Source organism: Notothenia coriiceps, unplaced genomic scaffold, assembly GCF_000735185.1.
Source record: "Notothenia coriiceps isolate Sejong01 unplaced genomic scaffold, NC01 NC01_scaffold00031070, whole genome shotgun sequence".
Taxonomy (NCBI): domain Eukaryota; kingdom Metazoa; phylum Chordata; class Actinopteri; order Perciformes; family Nototheniidae; genus Notothenia; species Notothenia coriiceps.
The window spans coordinates 1-5,472 of NW_011363771.1; the positions used below are offsets into that span (position 1 = coordinate 1).

The 5,472-nt window shown below is 39.2% G+C and overlaps 1 long non-coding RNA gene across 1 annotated transcript; it reads left to right on the top strand.

Moving 5' to 3' along the window:
• Nucleotides 1-2,849: 2,849 nt before the first annotated feature.
• Nucleotides 2,850-4,648, top strand: LOC104959801 (uncharacterized). Its single transcript, XR_799920.1, has 3 exons — nt 2,850-3,017; nt 4,352-4,458; nt 4,562-4,648. It is a non-coding gene; the product is annotated as an uncharacterized lncRNA (long non-coding RNA).
• The last annotated feature ends 824 nt before the right edge of the window (nt 4,649-5,472 follow it).

A 5,472-nucleotide genomic window follows, 5' to 3' on the forward strand; every position in this document is an offset into this window, starting at 1 on the left:
TCATCATTCTGTTTTAGAGAGAGGTTTTGAAAACTGAACTATGACCTGATGACCCCCCACAGCTGACACCGACAAAAACAACAATGGCCGATTGTGCTCCAGATTCCCAGTAGGTAGCTCTTCAGAGGACCACTGCTGCTTGTTAAGTTTCTCCATCGTTGTGTACAAACTGGATAAAACGCCAGCTTTTTGTTGTTGTTCAGGAGTTGATCCCGTCCCTGCCCCTGCCCCCGCCTTGACGTAAGCGTGACGTATGTGGTGCTTTTGCTCTGGCCGGACAATTTTTTGGTGCTCGAAATGAACCGGATTCCGGAGCTAAGAGGCTGCTCCGCTGCGGTGTGAAGAGGAAAACCCGGTGCTTTTCAAGCTCCAGCTCCGAACCGGCCCTGAAACACCGTTGGTGTGAATGAGGTATGAGAGGCTCAGTGAACTAAAGGACTCTCTCAGTGTTATCTCAGTGGGTCTCAAACGTTTTGGTCACGATTAATGTAAACAATTATCTCCGAGGCACACATTTATATGATCATTATAGCTATAAAAAAATAAGAGAATAAATGAAAAACAGGTATGAAATACTATATGACAGTAAAAAAAGAATAAAGTTTAAAAGGGTGATTTGTAAAATATCCATAAAGAAAAAGTAAATCTGTTAACAGTTCTGTTTCATATGGGTGTTGAGAGATGTATCCATAGATCTCTTCATTTTGCTCTCAAAGTGCACCAGATTGAAAAATAAATCTTCCCGGGGGAGCTTGCCCCTGTACCCCCCTATGTAAGGTCCACACACCACTTCTAAAAATAGCACTTTACCCCTGCTTACACCTTACATATGTCGTGAGCTGATTATCGAGCCTTCATTGTAACAGTTGCGGGTACGTTGTGTATTTGCACAACTGTTTGAGCACCCTCTATGAAACGTCAAGCTACCCCACAGCACCCCCAAAATAAATCTCTGGCGCCGCCACTGAGCCACTTTTTTTTTACTCCAAAGGGGGGGGGGTTGACAGAAAAAGTTTGGGAACCACTGCTCTAGTACATTTATTAGTGACTTTTTAGCTGAAAAATGTGCACTAAATTAACTTTTGACATAATGCGATCTCTAAACATTCAACTAGTGCACGGGCCCGGTGCCACGAGGGGGCAAAAGGGGGCATTGCCCCCTCAGTTGTATTCTTTTCCCCCTCACTTTGAACATCATTCATCCATCAAAAAGTACAATTATTAAATAACTTTAAATAATTATTTTTCCCAATACACGTTACTATGTTTAGATCAGATATGTGGGCAGGCAGTCAAGCAACGTGTAAAAAAGCCTCAACCCCAAGTGAGCTTGTAGTCTTAATGTTAGCGTGTGTGCTAGCTGTAAACACAGTCGGATGGGTGACCAAAACGTCCCCGTTTTCCGGGCAGGGTCCCCGTTTTCGGTGGCTGGTACCCGGTTGAAACTCCCGAAAATGTTACCGTTTTTGAACGTGCGTTAAAAAAAATAGAGCAAGGTGAAATCTAATGTTACATGTCAGTAAAAACAGAGTAACAGTGTTGTGCCTGTTTGTAGCGTTAGCGTATTTCTTCTTCTACTACTTCTTCTTCTTTTGTCTTTAATGGCGAATCGCTTCCACTTGGAGCATATATCGCCACCTACTGTTGATTTATTAAATGTTTATATTAAATCCATTGTCCTCAGACCAGTGTTTTTGAGGAACTTGAAGATCAGCTTGTTTACTTCATTTCTTGATTTACTTTCGTATATTGACTTGAAATCCATGTTGTTTGACATCAACACAAAATAAGACAGACAACTACAGATAGCACCACACATGATGGTTACTTGTTATTATTTAGGGCTGGCTGTATGGATCAGGTTTTTGCCAAAGCGAGCCCTTTTACTAGAATAATAATATGATATGTATTATATCAACCGTATTGGTACAATGAGCGACGTTTAGTGACGGATTTTGGAACATTGATTTGATCTTTCTCATGGCAGTTAGACTCTAGGGACAAACCATGGGACTTCATTTTTATTTGTAATCTGTGTCTGTCCATTTGGTGTAGTATTTGATCCAATATTACATTTGGTTTATATATTAGTCACTTTCTTATGAAATGCCAGGTTTTAGGCCTTGATTTGAACATTCAATCCTGAAAATAACAAATCAACCAGATTAATCTTTCTTTAATCCTGACCTGACTAGAGGTAAGTAAATCTGTATAGGAAGACGAGTTAAGGGATAGAGGAGAAAAAGTTATGGTATAATTACAGAGCCTGTCCATTTATAAATTGAGGAAATCAATGTTAGTCTGTTAACCAAAGTGCAGCCATCTATCTATCTTTCAACTATCTACTATCTATGATTAAAGATTAGAGGAAAATAACAGAACGAGAGGGGTAAATCCAGAATAAAAACAAAGAAGCAAAGAGATTGTAGAGTAGTGAGAAGGAAAAAAGCTTGGTGTGTCAATTACATTGCCAGTGTGAAAAGAAATTCGCCCCCTCGGATTTTTTAACAGCCCCCTCAGTAATTTCATCCTGGAGCCAGGCCTGCTAGTGCACTTACTGTTTCAGATACAAAAAAGTTAAATCAATACATCAATCATTTGTGTATCGAAAGTTTGAAGTACTTTTGTTACTTTCAGTATAATTTGATCGCAATACTTTTGTACCATTTACTGAAGTAACATTTTGAATGCAGGACTTTTCCTGTAACAGAATTAACTTAAGTAAAACATCAGAGTACTTCTTCCACCACTGTGTCTAAGCTGTTTTTGTATGTATTGCTCTACCAAGAAGATCTACTAAAAAAGTCATGGGTGTTTTATTTTGAAGGACCTTTGCGGAAGTACGTTACTTCATTGACGCTGGGAAATTAAGCTTTTGGAGATACCGAAGATATTTTCAACCACTGGACTCTATTCTTATTGACTTAAAAGCAACATAACGAAACAGTGAAGTTTCACCAATGATCTGTATACTGCTGGTAGCGGGCCACGGCACCGTCTTAGAGGCTCAAATTAAGGTGAGTAGCTTGAATGTTGCAGCAGAAAGGAGATAAGATGAAGGAGGGCAAAGTTCGGATTCGGTGTAGCAATAATGGTACAAAGAACTACCTTAAAGAATCCCCCTTTTTACCACTTATTTACCAGTCTTGTCTGTTTACCTGTTAGACCACCACCTCATGCACAGAATCAAAGGGATATTAAGTTACATTCGGCGCACATGTGACCGAACAATATTTATGATAATCTTTAAAAAATGACATTTTTGTCATTGGCTCTGGAACGCCGTCGATCCATCTATCATTGTGTTGGAATGAAATGAAAGTTTTGTAAAAAACCTTGACTCGTATACCTTATCTACCTGCCGAATTATTATTTTTTAACAATTACATTCACCGAGGAAGAAAGACACCATTATGGAGTTAACTTCTTAAGGTTGGCACATGAATACCAGCTTTATCCCAGCAGCTATTGCACAAATTAACACATCATAGGAGCGTCACACAGATGCCTATTTTTATTTATTTATTTAATTGTGAATTTTGAATGTCCATGTTCGCACTAGTGTTTTCCTTCTTAAAATGTTTTTTAAATATTTTTGAGATTTGGTTGAGCAGGGTATACTTGTACTTTTACTTGTCCTTTATTAGAGATGTGTCTGTTGTTTGTGTTTGTTTTTAGTTTCAGGATGGAACCCTTGTGTGTTTTTCTCTGCAAACAGAATCTACCTACGGGTACAAATAAATAACCTGAACCTGAACATGTTCTCCAAAATAACGTTATTATTATCATAGGGGGACGTGTTGTGTTTAGGGACACAGGTCTATGTTTGAGTTGACGTCATTTAATGTCACCTATGCGTATCATACAACCCCACGTGAACACTTATTCTTTTTTTGTTTTAAATATAAAATTGTACATTATGTAAAACGCATACAATGAGCTAGGGAATCCAACGTTTACCTTAATAACACATAGGCTACTGTACTGCAGCGGACTGTTATTACGTCAATTTAAGTATTGCACTACTTAAGTGAATTGTTACGCTACAAAAATGATTATGTTTTAAATAAGTTAGTTTGCAGATAATCATTCTCAGTACACATAAATTAACTATTGTGATATTTGTTTTCCTATAGTGTGATATAGTATGTGTTTCTTTGCATGTAAATGGTTTGCAAACATTAAAATCCCAAAGTTCCCTCTTGAGGAAGTTTCTCTCCCACTACTCCTTCTGTTCTGTTCTAGAAGAGCATGTGTACATTCCTTATACTGTATATACTGTCATCATAGTATAGGTAGTTGAGTAACCTGTATTTGAGTTAATCTGTTTTTTCCATCTCTCCTCTCCCAGAATGATGAAACAGGCTTATACAGCCACCTGACTGGAGTACCAAAGGCTTTACTTCCTGGCGTGGGAGGAAGGAAGATCCTCGACTTTTGGTGGGAAACCGTCAACATGTGCGTGACAGGGGCAAGTCGCCCCAAAATGATACTTCCTAATTCCTGTTTTTCATTTATTTTGAAAAAATTGACTGGTTAACTTCTTATGGTCTCTCTCCAGGCGACAGCTTTTCACAGAAGTGTATTTGGTGACTAATGCGGACAAGTGAGTTCAAATATACCCATTTGGTGCTATTTTGGAATACGGAAGCCTAATGCATTCACTTGAGATTAGGGGTGTAACGGTATCCGTATTCGTCCCGAACCGTCACGGTTCGGCACATGCAGTCCATGGATGTATAATAATAAGAACTGGATACAGCTTGGGAGGCGGGGCCTCGTTCATTCCTATGAGAGTTGCTCATTGGCGCATGAAGACAAAATGGCCTAACTTTTGAGAGAGCGAAACGTCACGAAAGTATTCATATAATGATATAATCCGTTCTTATTGTGCATCCATGGGTAAAGGTAAAACTCATGTAGTACTGAACACGTCACATGAACGTGCTCACATGAACGTGCCGGGCGGCGCGGCCCCGTGGGCTGGATGCGCGTTCATAATGCCGAGGAAAATAACCCTCAGAATAACGTTATTAGCACATTTTACAACTTCAGGACCAAATGTTTTTAATAAGGGCTATACAAATGTTCATACTGGGTAGTTTATTTAGTTTAAAAAAAATTATCCAACGATTTACAGACGTCTCTTTCTATGGAGCCCCTAAAGGTTCATGGAGAGAGAGAAAAAGCATCTCGTTCGCACAAAATACCATTTTGTGCGAACAAGATAGTATTTCATTTCGTTCAACACACATGGAAGTCGAGGAGAAAGAGAAACACAGCGCACCGAAAAATACCTACAAATCAAACCTTTGGCAACACTTCTGATTTTTCAAGAAAGACGGACAACTTGAAAGATCGCTTGCAAATTGTTAACGATGCCGTGCCGCTTTAAAGTACACAAGTATTACGAGGAACTTAGCAACGCACATAAAGAGGCGAGATGGGGTCTGCGTCTGAAAAGTAAAACCT